This window comes from Cupressus sempervirens, chromosome 10 (genome assembly GCF_028749045.1).
Source record: "Cupressus sempervirens isolate cs-2001-9-10 chromosome 10, ASM2874904v1, whole genome shotgun sequence".
NCBI classification, from domain to species: Eukaryota; Viridiplantae; Streptophyta; class Pinopsida; order Cupressales; family Cupressaceae; genus Cupressus; species Cupressus sempervirens.
Genome location: NC_143127.1, coordinates 977,243,678 through 977,271,482, shown reverse-complemented (window position 1 = coordinate 977,271,482; position 27,805 = coordinate 977,243,678). Strand labels below are relative to the sequence as shown.

General features: G+C 35.5%; 1 pseudogene; it reads left to right on the top strand.

Moving 5' to 3' along the window:
* Window position 1: 1 nt before the first annotated feature.
* LOC149537238 (26S proteasome regulatory subunit S10B homolog B-like) overlaps window positions 2-27,805 on the top strand; it is a 53,339-nt pseudogene continuing 25,535 nt past the window's right edge.

Genomic DNA, 27,805 nt, shown 5'->3' with positions numbered 1-27,805 from the left:
CATGCATGAATTAGTTAGTAAAGGTCAGTTTCAGTTTGATATTGACATTCATGAGCATGCTGATGTTCTTTTTCATAGTGAGAAAGAGGTTAAATTTATACCAAGTTTCTGTATGCATTATAAAAGTGAAGGTGTTGATTTTGTTTTGCCAAATGATTCATTTAATGATGATAATATGATTGGTGAAACTGATAGAGGAGGTAATTATAGTTTACCTCATCAAATTTTAGATGAGAATTATGTTTATGATAGAGGTAAATAATTTTGTTGAAGTTTGGTGGCCCAGGGTCATCATGTGTACATAGTAGTTGAGTAGTTTTCTTGCTTTCAGTAAAGCTGTTCGAGACAGTTTTTGAAGTTTTGGGAATTGTTTGGTTCTCTATAGATCTGAAATCTTGCCATTCCCACAAGGGGCATGCATCCCTAAATAGAGACACTGTTGGCGCTCAAAATTACGTTCTCATTTTGAGCATCCATTTCAAATTTTGAATCAAATCAAGCCCCATAAATGCCCATAAATGAGATTGTACCTAGCTATATCTTTGAGGCCCCTGAGGTATTTAATGTTTCTAACACTTTCCATTCAGTCTATCCACCTGTTCCATGAAGTTCAATTCCCTTTCTAAGCTAGTTCGTGAAGTCCCGTTTTGAGCAATTATCATTTTTGCATTTTACCCAAAGTGTCAAATAGTGATAGGAGGCTATGTTTACAAGTGAATATCTCAAACACAAAAATGTTTCATGACTTAACACTTTGAGAGTATCTAGCATCTATACCTAAGAACCTATGTTTCAAATTTTGAGTTGTTTCAAGTTCGTTTGACTAGGTTTTGACTCCCTCAAAGTTGGTAGTTTACTATTTTCATGTTGATGTACTTTGCACCTAATTCTGGGAGGCCCTGTTTGATGTTTTATAATTTTGACCCAGTTGACCAAAAATATGAAAATTCCTTTTGCATTGCATTGCAGACATCAAAAAATTGTTATGTTTCAAGTTTCAACTTATGACGAATCTGTTTGATCAGTTTTCAAATGCAATTCCAAATGGAATTTCTATCTTTTTACTGGTGTCATAAAGTGTAGATTGTTTGGTACCCCTATTCGTGATGTTATAATTCCTAATATATGATTTCATTGATCAAATGGATTGTACCACTATGTTGTCCTTTGAAAATACTCCAAGTGTGTCAGTTATTAAGTCTTGACAAATCCATTTGCACACTTTTCCAAGTCAGTTCCATTTGCAAAAATCATTATCTTGTCAATGTTTCTAGTATGCAATTCCAAGTAGCCCACTTTGATTGCTTGCCATTTGCGCCCAGTTATTCATCATGAGACCAAATCATAGATCCATATTCACTTCATGACAAAGAACCAATGTCCCATTTTTCATCTTCTCAAGTGTCCATTTGCCCAATTTTTGAAGCTAATTCCGAACCCAATTTAGTGTTTTCTAACATGTTTGCTTGCAGGTAATTTTGAGAGGTCAACTTTGATAGCGAATATCTTTTGACCCAGAATCCATCATGAGGAAAGATTTGATAGGGTATAATAGTATGGAATAAAGAATCAATGTGCTAGTTTTTAGAGCTCGATCAAGTGATTTGGTCAATTTTTAAGGCCAGTTAGATGACCTCCTGAGCAAAAGTGACAGTTTGCAATTAAGTGATAAAATGAGTTTTTAAGGATGATTTAGTGCTCGATTTTTATTCTAGTCAATTTCAAATGTTGAATAGATCAGTTTGGCATAATCAGTTGCTCGAAAATGAAATTTTTTTAGCTGAATCTGCTTTGGGGCCTAGCTAAATTTATTAGATTTGAGACAAGTGGACTCATATATCTGAGGGTGTTATTATAGGTCAAGATGAATATGAGGGGAAAATAATCCAAATGATCAATGAGGCCATATCTGCATTGTTTCTTGGATCTCTAAGTACTGAGCAGTGACTAAAATCGAGCAAGACAGAGCTATTGAATGTTATGGAGTCTTCAAAGTGTTGTTCTCCCTAATGAGCAGAAGCAAACGATACTAAGGAAAACTAATAATTTTGCAAAATTTAGGCAATATAGAAAAAATGTTCATCTTGAAGATTTTATGACCTATGGAATGGGACTTGTTATACTTCTTTGTGGGCCATTAGGAAATGGAAGGATGATGAATGTCAATGCTATTGATAGTCAACTAATAAAATGAATTCTCTTTGTAGATTTTCATTTACTTCAATCGGTCTATGAAGGGAATAGTCATGATGATCATTCTGCTGGTTTGCATTCGAGATGCTGATATGAATGATGCCATTATTTTCTTTGATGAATGTGAGGCTATTATTACATAGAGATCACAACATGTTGAGAAAATGCAAAAATTGCCATGAAGCAGCCAGCCAAGACAATGACCACAGCTAAGAAAAAGCACCAACAAATAAGAGAATCTACAATCAAAGCCTTAGTCAATCCATTCAGACCATCATCTAAAGCAGGAGATGTCATAAACCATGCGAAAGCAAAGAGCAATTTGAGAATTAGAACTTGAAATTCTTATGAGGCTTATGATTTAAATTATGGTAGAAGAGAGACCAGACCTTCCTCATCAGGATATTAGCTAGGAGCATTTACATTCAAAGAATAGGCAGAGCTCATGTAAAAGAGGAGATGACATATGATCTGAGACTCATGCATTAGGCATCCCATACAGGCCAAAGTTTGAAGTCATCCAACAAATGGGAGGAGCCTCACACTAGAAAGAAGCCATAGAAAAAATCAAGTATAAGAGTAGCCTATGCCAGGCTCAAGCCGCCAACAAGGAAAGAAGGCCCTATGCCATTTTATAAGGGAATCACATTTTTTTAAAAAGAGAACTAGCTAGCAATGAACAGAAAGCCACAACCTTGTAAAAGAATCTTCCATGTTTTCTTTTAACAAAGAACACCTTTCTCATCACAAGGAAGCCCACTTGAAGCAGCAACAAAGTTTAGCGAAGACAAAATGAATGCCCATATTAAAGTAGCATGTGTTTGAAAGGAGCTAGGCATGCAATTGGAAAGGAGTCCCACATATCATCAAATAAAGGCCAGCATTAAAAGCCTGAAGGCAGTAGGCTAAAGCAGAAATGCACCCACGCTTTTGAAGCTACTAACCATAGGCAATAAAAAAAAAATTCCATGACATTTTAAGAATCTGTAGCATGATCAACATGAATGCCAATAGTCTACGTAGGAAGAGGATAGTTCAATGGCAGTCAGATGGAGCTGTGGAAAACTAGGGCAAAGGTGCAGGACCTTAGTCTCACATAGCTTGTGTGGGGTAAAGTTTTGGTTTTTAAATGTAAATATACACAAATATTCAGTGTCTTAAAAGACACAACTTTTGAAAACCCACGACCACATGGAGGGGCCTACAGGTCTAAAGTCAAATCATTTTGACGTGCAAAATGTTTGGCCCAAGCATATGCGCAGAAGTTAAAAATAAAGCCCCTGCGATGTTATGCCTAGTGTAAGGTCAAGAGGTGGATGTTAGAAGCATTATGACCTTATGAAAAATGAAGCTCTTGTAAGGACATAAAACAATTTCCTAACCTCTCCACTAATATGCACCCATGTGAGTGTAAAGGAAAAAAGGGAGATTGAAGGCGTAAGAGTGTAAGGCATAAAATAAAGGCTTTCAATGGTACACTAGTGCCTATATAGGCATAAAAGAAAATTTTTCTCATTGTTGAGATACCAAGGTTTTGGATCTCTTGATGCATTCCAATACTGAGACACCATTTCTTTTAGCATATTCTCTCTTGTATGAAAAGTATTAGGAAGGTTAATACAGATAGTTTAGATCTGTTAGGTGTTTTCATGTTTTCATTTCATGCATATGAATATATTGTTTCAAGGAAATTAATACGAAGAACAACAGGTTGAGTTTCAGTTGAATCTTGTCTCCTTTATCAGCTAATTTTCAATTTTTTACAATCTTTGACATAGAGCTTAGGTTGTAGTTGCAGTCCCTTAAGGCTGTATGTTATTTCATTGTTGCTTATAACCCAAGAGGTTATGTAAATGCTTCACAAAATCAATAGGGTTGCAAGTTTACTGATGGGGATATCATGTAAGAATGGGATTTAAATTGAGCATTGATGTCTATTTACAAGTTAAATAGATAGATCAGATATCTAAAGATACACATATGTCTCAGATATCCATATGTATGTTTGTGATTCATGGATTTGCCCAATGGTTAAGGTAGTGATCAGTCACAGGATCATTAGGTCTTATTGCTTCATATTGTTGAAATCAACATTATTAATCAAATGTGTTTTACCCTTTCATGTTGAGGGACCTAAATTTAATACCCTCACTCAGCTTCTGAGATTCATAGATCTGGATTTAGCTATTGTAGATTGATGTCATTTCATGAGATATTAGGAGATATAAGAGTTTTCATCTGCTTAATAGATTTAGGGATATGTTTTTGCACTGGTATGGTATTAATTTAATCTGAGGTCTACTTGCCTAGGTTTAGTAGAGCCTAAAATAGAAGAAAGGTCATTCCTTATAGTTGGCTCGGTGTCTGAAATAACATGTTTAAAATGGGAGTTAGCTGCCCCTAGATGTGTCATATTCTCATTGGGTTAATTGGAAACCCTCCAGCATTTTCAAACACCAACATATGGTATATCCATAATTGGAAAAGAAGAAGATCCCACTAAAAAATGTGGAATACAAAGTGGTGAATGATGAGTTTATCTTTGCAATCATTGGGTTCATTGAAGGTGATTATGCCAAGGGGAATAGCCAAAATCACAGAGGGGTAAAAATACAAACTTGCGTCACCTTTTGGGCTGATTTATTAAAATGATTGAATTTGAGTATTTCTATCCAAAAATCATTTTTTTTAAACATATGATTTAGATAAATTCACTCTATCTAAGTTATATATGGTCTTACACTTTTCCAATTGGAAATGTCTATTAAATGTATGTTTTATACTAGTTTGTATCCAATTACTAAAGAAATAAAATTATTTTAGCAAACTAACATTTCAATAACTCTTACTATTTTTATGATATATTTTTAGTAATGGTTAAACACCATTTTATTGATCTTGAAGCCAAGAATATTCTCATATAGATTCTATTGTATTTGAATTAGATATAGTATATTGTAATTAAAAAATTCTACAAGCATGTATTTTAACAGTAAAAGAGATGTTGATTTTGAGCAAGAAAAATATATTAAATCATATCAAAAAATGAAAAATTATATACATTCTAGAGGAGATAGTCTTCTTCCAGAATGTATCATTTTTCTTCTGATTAGAATAGATTATTTTTGAAAAATGTGGTGGGAAATGAAAACTATCAATTTTACATAAGTTGAAATTTGAATCATTGTAAAAGAAAAAATATAGATCTAAAAATCAACTTTTATTTTTTATTGTTTTAGCTATATATGTCATCTATAACATAGTTTGAGTTCAAATGGAAATACATTTATTTCCATATAGTTTTGTGGTGGAAACTAAACCTCTATTTTTTAGCATTTTTCAGTTACTAAAAAATTATCTATAAAAAATAGAAAAATATATCAATTCCTATTCCAAATAGTTATTAAAAATTATAATCCAAAAATTCATCCATTTCTACACATTTCATTAGTTTAGTTCATTTTCAAATTCTAAATAATAATACCAGTTTTATGTCATTGAGGATGAACAATTCTACTTTTGTTAGCATTTTCATTTACAAAAGGGTGACATAGGTTTGTGATTTTACCTAAATATTGATGCCTACTACATTCAATTTAAGACTTTCACCTATATTTGGGTAGTTGGTAGTCTAGTATGCCCAAAGAAGCTCTCAAGATACGCATTAGATAGGCTCATCTTTCTATAGATTGTGTGCCAACTGACGTGTGCATATGACAAAGTGAGAAGACACTACAAGAAGACATGGGTCTAGCCCATCACAACTCCCCTTGCCCATACTTTGATAACATTGGGATGGTACAACACCTAGTAGGGAAAGAGTTTTTACTTGAAGAAGCATTAGAAGATCATTGTATGAATTCTATAGATGACTATGATGTCCTTATAAGGGATTATTGTAGGATGACTCAATACTTAGCATAAAAAGTGTTAAAGATGAATGGTCCTTTCAAGGCTGTGGAAAATGATGCCTTAGAATTTATGCATCCTTTATACAATAGGGATAAAATCTATTACTAGCCAATACTAAATGTTGAAATAGGGAGGGGTGAGAATAGTGGTATAAATCATTAGGCTAGGAACATAATTGAGTTGACAAAGGAATGGATTAAGAAGTCATTTAGAATGGATCCAGTTCCTCAGGCCATACTCTTACAAGACACAACTAGGAAAATCAAAGGAAAAGGTGAAAAGGTCATCATACCAACCTTCCCTACCCAATCCCTAGTAAGGCTGGAAATAGTTCATCAACATGAGCATGAGGTTGAGTACTTTGAAGTTGATAGAGGCATGAAAAGAAAAAGGGTACCTCCAAGGGAAAAGAGGCAAACAACTCAAGCACAAGGGCCTCCACAACAATAGATACAACCTGAACAAGATGAGCCTCAAGTGCTTGAGACCATCTTGGAAGTAGAGGATGAAGAACAAGGGGAGCATATTGAATGTGTCCCCTTAAGCCAAAGAAACCACTTAGCTAAGGCAATCGAGGCTATCCAAGTCTCAACTTTAGAAGAAAAAAAACAAAAATGGATAGCTAATATGGAGGGTCAAGAAATTGATGTCTTTGACTTCTCTAACTTTGACTTCATGTTAGTGGGCATTGAGATGTTGGGAGAGAAAATAAGAGATACTCCCATGAGTGGACCCTTAAGAGAGGATTAGAATAAATTTCTGCCTCCAGCTCAAGGACCTCTAGGTATTCCACCACCACCATCTCAAGATTTGGCATTTTTGGATCAAGGGCCAGTGACTCCACTTCCTCTAGGTGCTCAAGAAGAGATAGAAGAACAATAAACTAATGAAAGGGAGCTGCAACAACTGCATGTCGATGAAGTATCCAAGGAAGGAAAAATATATGAGCCTCAAAAAACTCCTCAAAATATAGAGGTTATGACCTTAGCCTAGTGAATAACTCCAACTGAAGATCTTTCTCGATAGGAAAATACTCTAGAGAGGACTGATAAGTGAAAGGAGCCTACATTAGGACCAACCTCTTCAACCAAGTACATATCTCCCATGGGCACCACACTAACATGGATGAAGAGGGAGGTTATGTTTCACCAGAAAAGGAAATTGGACCTAACAATTAAGGAGGGAATGAAGGAGTTAGTAAAAGAAGCCAAGAGGCCTGAGCCATCTAAGGGTGATGTGAAAACATTGGCCTTCATAATGAAGAACCAACATCAGGACCTACTTGCACATATTTCCTTTCCTCCTCCTCATGTTGACACCAAGCAACTAACTCCTAAAGACTACCAAATTAAGGAGATCATGTTGGGAAGACTAAAGGTAGATAGAACCAAAGTGATGATCACCACGGGCATGAAAAAGGTGTTCAGGAACATGGACTAAGATGAGTCATAGTTGATAATGATGTGAAAGAAGAATGAGCTACTAAGAGGCTATTTGAATGAAGTTGTGGGCCCCATCAACCTAGAGAATGTAGAGATTGCTCTAGTAGGAGCATTAGAGAGAAAAGGAACATGGACAATGAATAGTAGGGTCCATTTTTCAAAACATGTCAGCAATGGTGTGACAATTTTGAGAAGGGAGTGCAAATAATACAGGGTAATTTGAACCTTTTGAACTACATCTAGTCAAGTGCTGACAAGTTGGTTTCCATTGTGAACCAATTTTTTGGGCTAATGGATAAAGTACATACCTGGGCTAAAGACCTACAAGCTTTGAGAAATATAAAAGGTCAAAGGTATCATATGCTAATGGAGATATATGTGGCTAAGGAGATTGATAAGCTTGATGATTGGATAGAGAAAATATCGGCAAGTAATAAGGTCATGGAGGGATTGCATGATGAGTTTCAATAGATTAAGGATATGGCTCAAGAGCATTTTATAGAAGTATATAAGTATTACAACACTACTAACCTTGAAATTTTTGAGGTTGAGTCAAAGACCAAGATTTTTGTGGTGCAATTAGTTGTCCAATAGATTAAAGTTACATTTGAATAAGCTTCACCAAAAGATGACATTAGACAAGCCTTCAAAGATGAAGAAGCATTGTTGGAACTGGACACCAAGCTTAAGGATTCTACAAAAACAAGGATCAAAGTAAGTTATTATTGGCACCTAGTAAAGGATAAGTATGAAAGTCTAGATTTTACTAGAAGCTACTCAAGTGGATGAGATAATAGAGAAGTTCAAGAGAAAACACCTAGACATAGTATTGATGTAAAGAGGGAAAAACCCAAATGCTGGAAATCAAGTTTTGACACTTAGGAAAATTTTGGATTTTTGGAACCTATCACCAAGGTGCATAGGTGCACAGGTGTGTAGGTACACTTTTCATAGAGGTGCAGTTGCAATTTTGAAGAAGAAGCATAATGTTGACACTTAACCATTAGATCCTAATTTAGAGCCTTCAATGCATCAAAAACACATTTTGATGGTAGTTCAACTCTTAAAAACTCCTAGAGAAGATCGAGCTCCCATTTTAGGAGCTCCCAAAGACTCCTAGATCATCTAATGGCTTCTATCTTCTCATCTTCTCATTCATTTATTGTTTTAATTCATGTAAAGGCTCACGCACCCATTAGTGGAAATAAAAAAAGGTGGAGACCTACTTAGCACCATTTAGATAGATAGTTTGTATATCATTAGATTTGTTTGATTAGTTTTTAGCATGAGTTTGCATTTTAAGGGCTCTCACTTCTAATATAAAGGGAGGAGATGATTTCTTATAAATACATGGATGTAATATGTACTATAGGCCATTATTTTGATGCAATAATATATGCTATTGGTGCTCTCATTCTGAGTGTACTTATTCTTGTCAGAGTGTGTTATGTTTGTGATGGGGACACAACCCAAGACCAAAATGAACACAACAAGAAAAGGGGAAAATTATTATCAGTGAAATTTTTATACTACATTTAGTACAAGGAAAACAAATCCAAAGACATGCCCTATGGGCTTACAATAGACTAAATCCAGATAAAAAATTCTCCTCATAGTGCCTTCTCCCAAACTCCACTAAGAACTACCTTTATAATGCCAAAAATGTTCTAAAATAGACCCCAATTGGTTTAGGGTTAGGAATAAATTCTAGAATATCTTAATTGGCATCCACCACAAAAATAGAAGGTTCCAAAAATCTCGTTAGAAGTTGGTGTAAAATTAGAAGAATCTAGAAATGGTAGCCCAACTTCTGGGAGGCATAACTTTTGATCTAGGACTCCAATTGATGAACCATTTACATTTTTGGAAAGCTATTAAAACACTCTATAGCCCTATGGATCAGATTCACTCATCCACCATTTTTTAGGCTTGTACAAGGCTGTTTAGTGCCTCAAATCTAACTTTGAAGTACTCTTAGGAGGTCTCCAGGAAACTTAAAATTGTAATAACTTTCTAACTGTAAAGTCTTTTGACCTAATTATTTTTCTAAAGAAATTTAAATTACAAGTATAATCATCCCTCCAAATTAATTACTCTAACTCATCATAATTTTGGCTCAATTACAAAATAACCAATTTTTTACTTTTATGTGTATCCCATGGTGCTTAAAAACTCTAACCCAGAGAAATAATAGTGGAACTATGAGAGTTGGAACCTTTATTTGACCCAAATGGGTATACAAAAATTAAAAAACATTAAAGAAAAACTATCTCTAAAAATATATTTATTTTTGGGTGATATAGGATTTTCCCTTACACCACTAGATGCTCTTGCATCAAACACCCAGGGTAGATTGAAAAGTGACCCTGTCACTTAATGGCTAGTAGAGAGAAACTCAAATGGGAAACCTCCACTACTGATATCCAAGTTGAGTTTTCTATTTTTTCTCCTTTCCTCTTCACCAGGTACTCTTCATACTACCTATTTATGGTACTCTTGCCCACATGACTATCCAAAATCTCTTCTATCTCCTCCTTCTTAGAAGTAGGAATTTCACATGACTCTAGCATCAACCCCCCATCTGCACCATCATGATATTTTGTTAAGTTAAAAATGTTGAAGATAGGATAAATGTGAATCCCATCTAGCAACTCCACCTCATATGCATTTCCTAAGTCATGTTTCTTCAACATTTTGCAAGGGCCAAATTTCTTCATTTTTAGCTTATTGTAAGTATCCACTGAAAACCATTTATTTTGTAAGTGTAACATAACTAGATCTCCTACTTGGAATTCCTTGAGTCTCCTCCTTTGATCTACCCTAGCTTTATATGATTGATTCATCTTGGTGATGTGTGCATGGACCTCCTCATGTAAGCTCTTGATATGTTCAACAAATTCTTCTGCCTCGGCACTTGTCCTCTCCCCTTGCTCCATCTTCCTTAATTCTTGTGTAGTCTTTGGGCTACTTCCACACACAATTTGGAATGGTGATCTACCAGTACTCCTATTTACAAAATTATTGTGAGCAAATTCTACTTGTGGCATAATCAAATCCCATCCCTTGGGCTTATCTCCCATTAAACACCTTAGCAAATTGCCCAGACTTCTATTTACCACTTTTTTCTATCCATCAATCTATAGATGATGGGTAGAACTAAACTTCAATTTCATCCTCAACTTCTTCCACAAAGTCCTGCAGAAATACCCCACAAATTTAGTATCTCTATTGAAAATAATACTCCTTGGGAGACCATGTACTCTAACCACCTCTCTGAAAATAAAATTTGCAATATGTACAACATCATGAGTCTTGTGTCCTCAATAATCCAGGAACAAAATCCATACTTATGTCCTCCCATGGCTTCGATGGAATAGGCAATCACTAATAGAGTCCAATATTGTGACTAAATGCATTGGCTACTTGGCATACTTGACAAAATTCTTCACATCCTATGACATTTGAGGCCAAAAATAATGTTCTCTAAGAATGGCAATGGTCTTATCTTGACCAAAGTGTCCTACCATTCCCCCATTGTGTTTCTCTTTGATCAAGTTTTCTCTCATGGAACTCCTTAGAATGCATAATTGACTACCCTTGAACAACATACCATCCTGAATCAAATAATCTAGCCACCTGGTTCTATCTATAGTAATAGCTTCTTTACAAGCCTTCCGCACTTTAGCAAAATCAAGATCCTCTAGGTATAGATTCTTGAGTTCATCAAACCCAACCACTTCAACCTGCATTGATGTAAGCAACAACTATCTCCTACTCAATGCATTTGAAACCCTATTAGACCTTCCACTTCTATGTTTCAACACAAATTTCTAGCTCTGCATGAACTCTACCCACTTCAAATGTCTTTGGTTCAATTTACATTGGCTATTTAGGTACTACCATGCTTGTGATTCTTTATTTGGAGTGCTTTAAATTACAAGTATAAACATCCCTCCAAATTAGACCCTCTAACTCATCATAATTTTGGCTCAATTACAAAATAACCCATTTTATGCATTTACACATATCCTAAGGTGCTTAAAAACTCTAACCCAAAAAACTAATAGTGGAACTGTGAGAGTTGGAACCTTTATTTAACACAAATGGGTATCTAGAAATGAAGACACATTAAATAGAAACTATCTCTAAGCATATATTTATTTTTGGGGGATATAGGATTGCCCTTACACCACTGGATGCTCCTGCATTAGTTTGTGAATGTATTTTCATGGATAAAAAGGGAGCCAATGGTTTTATTGTGTTGTTATGATTGTGCAATCTCTTAGCAAGTAGATTTTTGACATGTGGCAAGGTGGGGTCAAGTATTTGCAATGCAGTATAACACACTATAAACGATTGATGACATGTACTGCCAGATGTGCCAATGGAGGATTTTGACTACTGGATGCAAATGAAATCTTATCAACCATAGATCTTTCGAAGATCTACGGTTAGTGAAATCCTACAATTTGAAGATGCTTGTTAGATAAGAAAAGCGAGAATGGACCTTTGCAACACGTGTCACAGTGGGACCAGACTATGAAGAATGCAAGAGTCATGCCATAGGATCTGCCAAATCTATTCATATGGTAGTTTCTTATTGGTCAGTACAGCTGACTAGTTTTTATTAGAAAGTGGATTAGTCTGATAGTCGATCTTGTCTTGATCAACAAACGGTGCTTCCCCACAATTCTAAGATGAAATGATTTTAAATAATGTGGAGAAGAAAAATTGTGACACGTAGCATTGTTTTAAAAGCTGTAATGCTTGTTACCTTTTAAATCAGGACTGTCTGATCTAGTGAAAATCTATGGATGGGATTCAAACTTGGATGCAAATTGTGGGTAATAGTTACTAAGAGTAAATATGATTTAGACCTTATGCATGCAATTTTATTGTATGGTAAGAGCCCATGATTTCACCATTAATGAACCACTAAAGCATAGAGATAATATTAGGGAATACAAAATTTTCAGAGCTAGGGCACAGAAATTCTTGGTTAACAATCTAGTAAAATTGCAAAAGTTATCACATAGTGCAGAAGTGTGAATTTTGGCGGGTAAGTACTCTGTGGTTTTCTAAGTAAATTTAAAGTATTTTCTATTGTGAAATTTCTACGATTCATTCAAAATGCCTCCCCAAAAAGAGTTTACTAGGCAAACAGATTATTTGAAACATTTTGTGCATGATGACTTTCTTGAACAATTTCCCTTATCAGTGCATGAAATAACTAAAGGGAGGGAACTCGTCCCAAAACATCCCAGAATAGTTATAGTAGAAGGTTTTTACAACAAAGCTAATTGGGTAAGAGATGCCCAAGTTTCCATGGGAGGTCTAGAATTATTAAAGAAATGGTTTTCAGAGCGAAAACTAGACACTCCTATGAGCAATGTTTGGGAGTTTGATATTGGTAAATTAATAGTCCCCACTATTTTCTTTGATAGTGATTTATTGATGGACTTGGCAAAGAAATATGATCCTATTACGGGATGGGTAAAAAATCATTCTAGAATCAATCTTTTTAGGTTTTACCCTGAGCTATTCAGTGAGGTTTTCAACCTTAACCCTAACCACGTTGTGCATGAAATCATTGATATGGATTATTTACAAGCTAGATATGATGCACAAAAAATTTACCTAAGAACAGAGCCACTATAGGAGCATGCTACCAAGGTTGGTAATTTGCCTATGATTATAGCCAGTACCCTAGAGCCATTGTTGAGAAGACATTTCAACTTGAGAGCTCAAGCATTGTAATTTTCTCTTTCAAGATTTTTGGCATAGATGAAGGTGATGAAATTCCAGGTTCTATTGTCCTTATAATGGCTCAAACCCTTCAATTTGGAATGAGTACCATTCTAGATTTTGTCACTTTTCTATCAAAAGAGATTCACAATGGTTTGGTTGGAATAGCAAGGGAAAAAGTAAACAAACCATTCTGTTGGTATTCATTGCTGATGCATGTATGCTTATACAAGGGATATACTTTCTTCTCCAAGGGTATGGAGTTGGAAACAAGAAAGGATAGAGAAAGAAATCCAGTGCAGTTATGGAGTGTGGATATGACTTCAGAAGCCACAGATGCTAGTTATGTAAGGTTTGATAGATTTTTCGCATCTAGCCTGAGATTCCTTTTAAGAGGGGACAGCCCCAGAATTCCATAAGCATTGTTGGAATTGGTTAGACCTAGAGATCATGCACAAGGGCTGTTGGTTAGTCATAATTGGGGGGATATAATCCCTTATAATGTTTCAACTGTGATAAGGGTATATGGTTTTGTGGGAAAGCCACATGTGTTGCCTTTTCATGTGCTTTTGAAGATTGGGATTATTGAGCTCTTATGGCAGATATGCACTATAGATGAGAGAGAATTGATTAAGAAGGGAACTTTCTTTCCAATTGTTACTGTAGTGCATGATTTTCAGTAAGACCCTGCAATTTATTAATGCTTTTAACCCCCATTATGACCCATTGAAGGATAAGAAATACTGGGGAGCTAAAATACAAGCATTAATGAATAATTTTTCCATAATAATTCAAACCATGAATGAAAAGAAAGCTATGTATGTTGAGACACATCTAGACAAGGCTACAGTAGTACAAAGAAGAATAAGCAGTAGAAATATGGTAGCTCCTAGCCAATATGCATTGCAAAAGAGGGAAAGTTATGTCACGATTCAAAATGTGCAACAAGCACCCTCTCATCAGAAGCAGAGGTCAAGAAGCCCATCTGTAGCCCGCTCTCCAAAAAGGCAAAAATTAGAGCAGGGGTCTTCTTCTTCTCAAAAGGAACAATACTCCCCAAGCCAATCCCCAATCCATATAGATGATGAAGCATCTCTAAGGTAACAGCTTAGACAAATGGGTGGAGAAGGGGACATGATTGTCACTTCTACAGACTTGGATGTTGGAGAGCTACAAGAACCTCCTACACCTTCCTTGGACCTAACCATTGGTGATTACCAAGGTAAGGAAATTGACCCAATAGTTGCACAAGCTTCTGAAAGATTTATTAATGATGAAAATTTTGTAAGATCTAGGGCTTTTGCTCAGTTTTTTTGGAGATTAAATATGGAAAATTTGGAGAAAGCCTATGAGAAAATCAAAGCTAAGCAACCAGATAAACCTGACTTAGTTATTAAGGGAGAGGTGAAGTCAAAATTTTTGAATGATTTTTCCCAATTTACTCCTAAAGCTGGGAGGCAAATAGTTAGACAATCAGGATTCCTCCTTCTGCTAGAATGGGATATAGCAAATGCAATTGTTTTTGATTCAGTATGGAAGCAGAAAGGACTTCAACTAACAACTGCTAAAGAAATATTACAGGCTCATAGAGGATTCAAATTTAGTGATGACCACCAAGCCCTTGTTATATGGTCCATGGAAAAGAGGGAAAATACCAAGATGCATGAGTTTCCCAGTGTAGAGTATATTGGTACATTGACAGTATATAGAGCTGGTGAAGTAAGTAGTAAGAAAATAATGGGAATGGCCTCAGAAGTGCTGAAATTTGGTGGTGTTGTATCTGGCTAGGAAGAAGATAGATTTACCCAACTCAATGCTAGGTTTGAAGAAATTTTTAACAACATATGAGGAAAGGGGTATACAGATATAGTCACTCGAAAACAAAGTGTCTCAAATGGAGAAGATACTTGGGAAGAGAAAGGTGGGAGAATCTAGTGCACCTAGAATTGCATACCCTCCATAGTCATTTGATAAAGTAACCCCTATTGTTGAAATACCAAACACCCGTGAAAGGCCCCAATTCTATACTGCAAAGGACTTTGAAGAAGAAGAAACCAAATTACATGAGTTTCAAGTAGAATTAAAAAATGAATATGAAGGAAACTTAATGCAAGGTGTGATGTATTTAAGGGATAAAATACAATGGTCAACCTTCTTTGATCAGTTGATAAGAATTGCAACCCTCATGGATGAGTTAAACAGAGATAAGGATAAATTGACTCCCCTTGCACAGAAGTGGAGGGAGAGGAATAATGATATCACAACTATGTGTATATCTATCGTCCAAATGCCTTATCATCAAGTAGAGAAAATTTTTGATTTTTTAAATAAACTAGAAGATTTTGATGATAAAAGGGATTCTTTTCAGAAAAGATTAACACATTGTTTTTCCCAATATATATCTGAAAAATTCATTTTATTTCCATGTGCTTTAGAATCTGTTGATACAATAAAGGAAAAGGAAAAGTGGAAAAAAGAGTTGGATGAAATATTTTATGAAAGGATCAAGAACATCATGAGTGAAACTGGCCACTGGTTATGGGCAAGGACAAACAAAGAGTTACTAAAGATACAGTTATTTTATAATGCCAAGAGAAAAGAGTTTGATGATTTAGAGGAATTTGCGAATTCTTTAGTGATTATACAAAGAGAGACTCTAAATTTTGATTGGCCAGATGATGTTTCTTACAATAAATGGAAAAATCAATTTATAGAACAAATGTCAGAAGATGAGGAGGAGGAAGATGCAAAAGTAAAAGTTACCCTCATAGTTAGTAATGAAGACATGGAAAATCCCTAGATCAAACTAAGTTTGCAAGTAGTTGAAGATGATACGTCACTTTTTAACCTCATGGCCGCTTACTATGAGGATGAAGAATAAATGAGGAATCAGATCATATTTTCTTGTCTCAACAATTGAGAAGCATAATAGAAAGGGACCCACCAAGGAATGTTCAATGTAATAGCCTTTCTATTATTTTCTTTTGTCTTTTATGACAGATATATGTCAGTATCTTTTAGAAGACACCTGTCACTTTCTTTTAGCCTGAAGCTTGTTGGATCTCACACTATTTAAGTGAGATTCCAAGGCTAAAGAATGGTCTAAATTCTATTGTTTCTAAGTGATATGCTTAATCTATTTTGGTCCAATTTTTTAAAAGCAAATTTATGATGTATTCTCTCTGTCAATTCTCTGAGAATACATGAATATAGAATGAGTTGTGTTTCTTTCTAAAGGTCATTTTGAGTCTATTGTAAATGATATACAATTTTCAAAGAAAATGAATATAAATTGTGAACTGTCCCCATATCAGTTTTTTATGAATCGTGTCTCCTTCTAATTACTTGGTTATCTTAATATTGTGTAAGTAAAGGCTTGTGCAATTGAATGCAATCTAGTCAGGTTGTATAACTGTTTATCACTATTGTTAATTCAATGGATTAAATAAAAGCTTTGGTGGATGTGATAAGGTTTCTTTAGTAATGGAAAGGGTTTTGAATGATAAATTATGATAAGAATTGCTGATAGAATTTGTTGTAAGGCAACAAGTTAGATCTAAGAATTTTCTACAAACTTTGAACGCTAATGGATTAGGCACTGATCAAATTGATTCAGCTAAAGGAGAAGTATGTCACAAATGTTTGTCAAAAATGAAAAATTAAATCAATTTTACTTTTGTTTCCTGTAGATCTTCAAAGCTAGCCAGTACTTGTCTGCATGGAATGTTTTAGCTTTAGTTAGCCACTATTGTTAAGAACATCTGCAGATCTATAGAAGAAATTTTAGCCATATCTGTTATATGGGATGTGTTTATCAAGTTATTAAGAATTATGTATGTGTTTGAGGATTTTGAGATGAGAATCAGAATGAAACTAAAAATAATCCTCATATAGTTTTCCCAGTCTTGAATCATCCCTGGGTATACCCACCCTAGTTTTGCAGAGCCAAAAGAGTAGAAAACCACCTTTGGTTTTGTTGAAGTTGGGTCCAAATGCTTTACACATTAACAAGAATTGGCTGACCTTTAGATTGTATGAGTATTATCATCTTGGTATTAAGCATTTTTTTGCTTAGTAGTTTTAGTCCTTTTAAAACATCAACAAAATGGTGACTCTATTGGGGAGTTGTCCAACACATCTGTAAAGAGTACTACAATTTCTTTGGTCTTGTTGAGTATGTGTGTTTCATGTTATCCAAGTTGTGCCTATGATTATAAGGGATTATTTTAGTGACAAACCTTGAGAATTTAAAGAAGATAAAGCTCAAGTACCGTATCTACACACTGACGTATCCAGCTTATCCAAGTGTCTTATCTAACAAACAAGAGTTGTAGTCTTACAGCATCTGTGATTGATCTATTTGTGCCAAATATTTTTGCTCCTACTTGTGTGTTGTTTTCTTTGAGTCAGCATTAAGTGTCATTGTATATTTTCTTGAGAATAGGGTGGCAACTCAGTCAAGGTTTTGAAGCTAGTGCTTATTTTAACAAAAGGTGAAAATGGTTGACAAGAGAAAGAACACAAGAGCTTACATGAGAGCCAATCCTGATGTATCAATGTATACTGATCTACCCCAAGGTGGTAGGAAGAACCAAAATAAGAAAAAGACATCCAAATCCCACCTAGAAACCCAAAGGCAATGCATCCATCAATTCTCAGTATCAACTAGTATTAAGAAGAGAATTTTCTTCACTTAGTTCTGAATCTGAAACTACAAGACTCTTAGGAGACATTTTCAGTACCCCATTACTAGATGAGAGAGTATTTCAAGACAAATATGTGTCCATGATAAGAATTGCTTCATCAAGGCCAGATCATGTAGTAGTTATGAACTATAGGCTAGGATTTAAGAGTTCATTTGATAATCCTTTTAATCCCAGGGCAACCCCATATGTGGAGCCCAACCTTATAGATCTGGACGATCCTGCTGATTCAGAAGCTACTTCTGTAGATCCTAAAGAAGTGCACTCTGAGATAGGATTTTTGAAGAAATGGATTGCTAAGGAATAAGCTAAACACATTCGCCTTGAAAAAGAGAAGGAGCAAGCCACCTTGGATGCCATAATAGAAAGGGATGCTTTGCTAAGAAGGATGGCTACTTTGAAGGAGTAGAATAAAAAGTTAGAAGAAAATACTACAACTCTCCATACTGATGTATTTGGAGATGTAGACAATCTGAGAGCTAAAGTTTAGGAACAAGAAAAATGCCTGAATCAAAGGCAAGAACTAGTCATTGCTCAAGTCCAATCCTATAAGCCTGTACAAGTGGACCCTGTAGAGCCCACCACAAAAGCTCCAAAAAAAGGGAAAGGCAAAGTTGTAGGAATCCAAATAAATGGACCTCAAGCTCTACCAAGTAAACCCATACAACCCTCCATGTCAAAATTAGATTTAGATCTGGAGAAGGCTAGAAAAGAGAAGTAAGATCTTGCAAAAGAGCTTGAGAAGGTTGAGAATGAAGCTCAAGCTACAAAAACTAGGAGAAAAATCCAATTCATAAAATCTAATTCTGCATTGGCTTCATGGCCCAATTTGTCTATCCCACCTACAATTCATGCACCAGCTAGTGGTCCAATAATCTCAATTCAGGGAGTACCCCAATCTGCTCCTACCTCATCTTCCACTATTGGCACCCAAGTCCCATTTGTCCCACCTCAACAATTCCAAGCTGCTCCTTTGAGTCAAGCTAATATAGCTAGTACCTCAAATGTTCTTGGTTTCTAGAAGAAACCTGTATACCTAGAAAAGTATAGACAAATATTGTTTGCTAGTATTCTCAGTGCCCCACATCCCATATCATTTGATTTAAGAGATAAAGTGGTTAAGTTCTATGGGAATAATGTTGTTATTGGTGAAGAACATTTGAGAATTTTCATTGATATGTTGAATGATTATGAAGTTGAACATGAAGATATGGTAATGAAATTGTTTGTGCATTCACTAACTGAGGATGCAAGGGATTGGTTTAGGAGGTTGCCTGATGACAGTATTACCTCGTGGAATGATTTGGAAAAATTGTTCAAAGAGCAATATGGAGACAACACTAATGTAGGATTCATGTTGAATGAATTCAACAACATCAAGAAGAATCCAAATGAGTCCACATTCAATTTCAATGTAAGATTCCAGAAAGGTATGTACAGACTATTTCAAGTTATGAGGTTGAATGAAGATGTCTGTCTCACAACATATTTCAATGCTTTTGATAGCAAAGTGGCTTATCAATTGAGGGATAAGGATCCTAAGACTTTAAGGGATGTCTATAAAATTGCAGTAAATATAGAGAATAATAGGAAGGCATTTGGAAAACTTGGTAGGAGGGATGATCCAAAGCTTTTCAATCCTAAGAACAATAATAAAAGGGAAGCTAATAAAACCCCTATAGGAAAGAAGCTAGAAGAACCCACTATAGGCCAAGTTTTGGAATTGCTCAAAAAGATGAATCTCACTAATTTTAATAAAATAAATGGTGCTAAGAGAACCCCTATGAATAACAACAATTTCAATAGGTAGCCTAGAATGTAAAATTACCCTTACACCACTCAGTGGAAAGATGGTAAGCCAGTTCTCAATCAGACCCAAAATGTGAAGGAGAAGGGTAGTCTGGATCCCGTGCAAAGGAACACTATAAATATGAATGATGATGTACCACAGTGCATTATATGTCAGTCACCTCATTGTATTGATTATTTTGTTGTTGCTCAGTCATTTTCTCAAGGTCAAGGTGTGCAACCTGAAGAAGAAAGTGAAGAGAAAAGCCATGATGATATAAGTTGCAATATGGTAAGTATGTGTGATGATTTGATAGATTTTGATTTAGAAGAGCCTAAAAATGACATTACCAATCAAAGAATTTCTTATCATTTACATCATCAGCAAGTACTTTCAGATGATGAAGGGTATGATACAGATAAGGTATGCATTACATCTTCTGATGTAGGTCTCACAAGCTTAAGAATGCCCTCCAAAGAGGAGATTGGTAGAATTACAAGAGAAATGATTTCACAAGTCCATAGTAACTACAATTTGAGAAGTAGAATAGTAAATAATGTTGTAGGAAAGCCATCCAGTGTATTCATCAAAGATATCACTCATAAGATGAATGATCAAAACAAGAAATTCAATGTAGATGTGCCTAAGATCAAGGACAATAAGGGTAAGAAATGGGAACCAAAAAGGAAGGTTCAGTTTTAGACAAACAAAATAGAAAAAGCAGTTGTGCAACCAAAGAAATTAGAACTGGATACTATCAAGCAAATAGTGGTGCATGCTGCTCAAAAGACTCCAACTCCAGGTACTCTTGTAAAACCCACTATTGTTGAACCTGTTGATATGATCTATGTTGTCCCAAATTCCTATAAAAGTGTCCTTGTCTGAACTTCTTAGAATTGAAGAGCATAAGAACAAGGCTTTATCATGGTTGGGTGGAATAGGAAAAAATAATATTGTTATAGATCAAATTGTTTCCCAAGAAACCCCATTAGTAATAGAGGATAGTGGTATCATATCCCAGATTCCTCAAATGTTTTTAGATGATTCCTCAGCGGTATTTATAGAAGATATTGACCCTTTTATCCTCAGTCTAATCATAAAAGGGAAGACCCTAAAAAATTGTATGATAGATTCAGGAGCTTCCAACACCATAATGCCTTTCAAAGGAATGGAAGCCTTAGGATTGAAAGTGGATACCAAGCAGGGTAGATGCAGAGGAATGGATGCTAGGGAAGTCCCAGTCATAGGTACCATAAATTCTTTACCATTCAAACTAGTTACATATCCTGACGTAGAGTTAACCATGTCTGTCTTGGTGGTGGATATACCTCCACACTATGGAATGTTACTCTCCAAAAAATGGAGTGATGCCATGGGGGGAAGCCTGCAATGTGACTTAACCTATGCTACTTTCCACATTGGGGATAAAGCTATCTGGGTAAATAGAGAACCAAGGGTTAATCACATTTTAGGGGAAGAAATTGACAAAGATGCAACTTGTTTCTTAGATACTAGGGTCAATGCTTTTAGAGCTGAATTGATTATTCAAGAAGTTGAGAATTTACCTTCTATAATTGAACATGAAGTTGAATGTTGTATGAACTCACCAAAATTATGGGCAATGTTCTTTGATGGGGCTAGTTCTAAAGAGGGTGCAAGGGCAGGTGTAGTTTTTGTCTCCCCTAAGAATAATACCTTCATATATTCATTCACACTAAATTTTTCCTGTACAAATAATATTGCAAAATATGAGGTATTGTTGCTAGGATTGAAAGTTTCCACACATCATGGGATTAAAAAGTAACATGTTATAGGGGATTCTAAGTTAGTTATCTCCCAAATAAAAGAAACCTATGCATCCAAGAATATGAGACTAAAGAATTATAGAAATGTAGTTTGGGATCAAATATAATCTTTTGATGCATTTGATATCTCATGGAGAGATAGGACTCAAAATAAGATGGCTAATTTGTTAGCAAATGTAGCAATCAAGCCTAAGGAAATATCATTTGCAAGAATATCTTAAATTGAGGTACAAAATAGGCCTTCCATACCTAATAACATTGAAAACTAGCAAGTCTTTGAAGATGACAAAGACATTACAATTTTTTTGTTAAATGATAAGTACCATGGTCAGGAAATGGATTGCAATGAACTGATTGAAACCATAGATGGTAAGGAAACCATTTTTGGCCAAGAGGTCATGCAATTGAAAACCAATAAAGTGCCTAAGGGGCTAGTGGTCTTGGAAAACATTTTTGATAAGTAGGACAAAGTAAAACTAGGAGTTAAGGATCTTAAACCTCAGGAATTAGAAGAGATAAACCTAGGTACTGATGAAGCCCCCAAAAGGGTTTATATTGGCCAAAATCTACCTATTAAAATCAGACAAATATTGATTGAACTACTTCGAAAGTATAGACATGTTTTTGCATGGTCATATGATGACCTTAAGGCTTATAGGGAAGATCTATTCCAGCATGTCATACCCTTAGAAGATAATGTAAAACCGTTCAGATAGAAATAGAGACCAGTAAACCCTACCTTAGCTCCCAAAATGAAAGAAGAGTTGATGAAACTAAGGGATGGGGGAATAATTAAACCAATTAGGCATTCCACCTGGGTTTCAAATTTGGTACCTATCAAAAAGAAGAATGGAGATATAAGATTGTGTGTCAATTTCAAGAACTTAAACATTGCATCTTTAAAAAATAATTATGGATTACCCAATATGGAAGCCATGTTGCAGCAAGTGATTGGTTTTGAGTTAATGTCAATGATGGATGGTTTCTATGGATATAATCAAGTTCTTGTAAAGGAAAGTGAAACATATGTATATGTAAGGATGCCATTTGGCCTAATTAATGTAGGAGCTACTTTCCAAAGAGCCATGGATGTGGCATTTCATGATTATATTGACAAATTTATAGTCGTATACTAGGATGATCTTACAACATATTCTAAGAAGGTTGAGGAGCACTGTAAACACTTGGAGAAAATCTTTATCAAAGATCTGGAATATGGAGTATCCTTGAACCCAAAGAAATGCACATTTGGGGTGACAGAAGGCAAATTACTAGGACATATAGTGTCTAAGGATGGGGTGAAAATAGACCCTAAAAGAGTAGCAGCCATTGATAAAGTCTCCAAGCCAAAAAATATAAAAGGAATTCAATCCTTCTTTGGTCAAGTCAATTTCCTGAGGAGATTTGTTACTAATTTTGCTGAGATCAATAGACCTATCTCAAAGATGCTCAAGAAGGGAGCCACTATAGATTGGAATGGTGAACCTTCACAAGCATTCCAAGATATTAAAACTGCAATAAAAAATGCTCCAGTACTGAGAACTCTAGATTACACAAAGCTTATGCATATCTTTTCTTTTGCATCTTTTCACACTGTAGCTATAGTTTTATTGCAAAAAAATCAAGAAGGATATGAGTAGCCCATTGCCTTTTTCAATAAGTCATTGTAGCCTATTGAATTAAAATATGAGATAAATGAAAAGTAGGCATATGCTTTAGTAAAGGCTATAAAGGCTTTTAGATGCTACCTAGTAGGAGCTACTATCATTGCCTTTGTACCTAATGCTATAGTGAAAGATATATTTTCTTAGCAGGAAGTATCAGGCAGAAGGTGTAGATGGATCAACAGAATCCAAGAATTCAATATTGACATATAGATAACTAAGTTGGTAAGAGGTCAAGGTTTGGCTAAACTCATGGCTAAATCTAATTTGGATGCAAATCAGATAAATATGGAGGTTGGTAACCTCAAATCTGGCTTATGTGACATGGATCATTGTGATTAGTACACCAATGTTATATATTACCTAAAACACATGGAAGCTTCCCCTTACTTGCCTGAAAATGAAAGGAGAAGTACCAAATTGCAAGCCATTAGGTATATAATTGTCCAAGGCAATCTATGGTGGAGAAATTTTGAGGGAGTATTGTTGAAATGTATTGATCAAGAAAAGGGAAAAGAAGTCTTGAAGGAAATGCATGCTGGAGTGTGTGGGGGACACTATATGGCCAAAACTACTGCACATAAAGTAATGAGGGCTGGATTTTGGTGGCCTTTCCTTTTCAAGGATGCTCAAATTATGATTAGAAAATGTGACCCTTGTCAAAGATTTACTGGAAAATTGAAGTTCTCAGGTAATACTCCATTGAAGCCAGTAGAGGTTCAAGCACCCTTTCAAAAATGGGGTTTAGATTTCATAGGAGAAATTTTCCCCAAGTCTAGCACTGGCTACTCTTGGATTCTAGTGGCTATTGATTACTTTACAAAGTGGGTAGAGGCTATCCCAACAAGAAATGCAACAAGTAGAGTTATCAATAATTTCCTACTAAATAATATTATCTCTAGATTTGGTTGTCCTCAAAAAATTGTAACAAACAATGCTATGTGCTTCAGGTCTGAGGAATTTATTAAATTTTGTGATAAATATGGAATAACAAGGTCATCATCCACAAGGGAATGGACAAGATGAATCCACAAATAAGAGCTTGTTGAAGGTCATTAAGAGAACTTTGGATGATAACAAAAAGGCATGGGATTCCAAGTTACAATTAGCAGTATGGGCTGACAAGGTAACTATGAAAAAAGCCATTGGTGTAGCTCCATTTGATATGGTATATGGAATTCAAGCCAGAATGCCTCAAAACAACTTGATGGGACTCTACAATTACATTTATTTGTATGATGAAGATATTATAGATGAAATGCAAGAAAGGATGGATGAATTGGCAGGACTGACAAAAACCAGAAGAGAAGCATCTCTTAAGAACCAAAAGTTGCAACTGCAAGTTAAGACACTCTATGATAAAAGAACGGTAACCTAAAAGTTTGAAGATGGAGATCTAGTCTTAATGTAGAATGCCAAAATTGAAGAAAAAGGGAAACATGGCAAATTTGATCCTATCTGGTTAGGCCCTTATTTGATTGAAGCTACTTGGGGTGAGGATTCCTATATACTCAAAGATTTATTCGACAATATTATTGAACTGCCAGTTCATGGATAGTTCTTGAAGAGGTATTTTTCTTGAAAGATACTTATTTTCTCCATGAATAGTAGTGTTAGGGTTCTCTGGTGTTTTGTACATTTTGTATATTCTATAAATCCTTGTAAATATCCCTGTGCAGTCTGGTTTTTTTTTTTTCTTTCTGTATTGCTCTGTGCTCTCTGAAGAAGTTGTCACTTTGCACCAAGTATGTGGTCTACTCTCCCATAGATTCTAAATTCTTGCATAGACTCAGGTAGTCTATCATCCCCAGATAGAGCCACTGTTGGTCTAATTTTTCACTATGTAGAGGTTAAGGGAAAATCTTGAAATTTTGAAAATTAGGGTTTTATTCCTTATTTTTTTCAAAATCATCAGATTGCCCTAGCTTTAGAATACCCTCAAAATTGTTTTTAGAAAAAAAATTTCAATGACATTTTTCCCCAAGGGAGGGCTTGCATAAGCATGAGGTCATTATATTTTTGTTTAATCTTATGTGACTGCACTTAGCAAATTGATTAATCATTATGTTAGCAATTACCTCTGATGATGCAAAGTCTTTTTAATCATTGATCCTATTTAGATCAACGACTATCACATACCCGCAATTTCAAGATGCAAGGGCTTTAAGTAATGTGGGCATGCGAATTGGTGACATGTAGCCTTTACATTTCTAAATTTTGGTGAATCATAAATTGTCAAGAACTTTTGCAGGTTTGTCAGTACTTTTGCACATGTTCCAATTTTCCCACGATGTCATTGGTGGATTTGCCTACAGAGATATGTAGTTTATCACCAAGAAACTTTAGCCATTGATTTCATCTCAATCAAGGGCTAGCACTTCCCCGCCAGAAGAATATGCTCGAAAGATAAATAATGCAGGGAAGCAAAAGTTGGACAAGTGGCATGATTTGACGAGATGGGCCCGCTGTTAAAAGAATAATGGTGAGATGTCCTTCGTGGTGTGTGTCAGATGAGTTGGAATAGGTGGAGGAATATCATTCATCACTATTAGCCAATATGCTACTCAAATGGAAAAGTTTATATAACCGTTGATCTATCATAGATCAAAGGCCAGCACATGCCTGCAATTTGAAACTACACAAGAAATAAGTAATGTGGGCAAGCAGATTTTTGACATGTGGCAAGGTGGGTTCAAGTATTTGCAATGCAGTATGCCACACTATAAACAATTGATGACATGTACTACCAGATGTGCCACTAGAGGATTTTGACTATTGGATGGAAATGAAGTTGTATCAACCGTAGATCTTTCGAAGATCTACAGTTAGCACAATCCCACAATTTGAAGATGCTTGTTAGATAAGAAAAGAGAGAATGTGCCTTTTTGACACATGTCACAATGGGACCAGACTATGAAGAATGTAGGAGTCATGCCATAGGATCTGCCAAATGTGCTTAGCTGGAGCTATTTATGATCTGGGCTAAAAAGATGTCAGAAATAAGCACAATAGTTAGAACATGCAGGTTAAAAGTAGTCATGTCATTGGCCCAAGTGGATAATGCGAGCATAAAATAAAGATTATTTCTGATCATTGATCTTTATTCTGATCAACGAAAGGAACTTCCCTACATTTTGAATTTGAGCAAAGTTTAAACAAAGTGGGAATGCGCCCTACAAACATGTGTCCATGGTGACATCAAAAATTTTGTTTAGATGCCATGTAGGGTAAAATTAGTATCGTCGTTGATCTCTCAAAGATCGACAACTGGCATAAGCCCACAATTTGAAGATGCTTGTTAGATAAGGAAAGTGGGAATGCGCCAGCACGACATGTGTACTGAATGATGCCAAGTACTTGCTTGCCCAAAAGAAGATATGGGATCTTTTGGTGTGGAATGTGGTCAGACGGCATGAGCTCATATGGCAATTTCTTATTGGTCAGTATAGCTAACTAGTTTTTATCAGAAAGTAGATTAGTCTGATCGTCAATCTTGTCTTGATCGATGAATGACACTTCCTTGCAATTCTAAGATGAAAGGATTTTAAATAATGTGGGGAAGAAGAATTGTGACATGTAGCATTGTTTTAAAAGCTGTAATGTTTGTTACCTTTTATATCAAGACCGTCCGATCCGGTGAAAATCTATGGATGGGATTCAAACTTGGATGCAAATTGCGGGTAATAGTTACTGAGAGTAAATATGATTCAGACCTTATGCATGAAATTTTATTGTATGGTAAGAGCCCACGATTTCACCATTAATGAACCACTAAAGCACAGAGAGAATATCAAGGCATACAAAATTTTCAAAGCTAGGGCATGAAAATTCTTGGTTAACAATCCAGTAAAATTGCAGAAGTTATTACATAGTGCAGAAGTGTGAATTTTGGCAAGTAAGTACTCTGTGGTTTTCTAAGTAAATTTAAAGTATCTACTATTGTGAAATTTCTAGGGTTCATTCAAAATGCCTCCCCAAAAAGAGTTTACTAGGCAAACAGATTATTTAAAATGTTTTGTGCATGATGACTCTCTTGAATAATTCCCCTTATCAGTGCATGAAATAACTAAAGGGAGGAAACTCATCCTGAAACATGCTAGAATAGTTGTAGCAGAAGGTTTTTACGACAAAGCTAATTGGGTAAGAGATGCCCAAGTTTCCATGGGAGGTATAGAGTTATTTAAGAACTAGTTTTCAGAGTGAAAACTGGACACTCCTATGAGCAATGTTTGGGAGTTTGATATTGGTAAATTAACAGTCCCCACTAATTTCTTTGATAGTGATTTATTGATGGACCTGGCAAAGAAATATGATCCTATTACGGGATGGGTAAAAAATCATTCTGGAATCAATCTTTTTAGGGTTTGCCCTGGGCTGTTCAGTGAGGTTCTCAACCTTAACCCTAACCATGTTGTGCATGAAATCATTGATATGGATGATTTACAAGCCAAATATGATGCACAATGAATTTACCTAAGAATAGGGCCACTACAGCAGCATGCTACCGAGGTTGGTAATTTGCCTGTGATTACAGCCAGTACCCCAGAGCCAT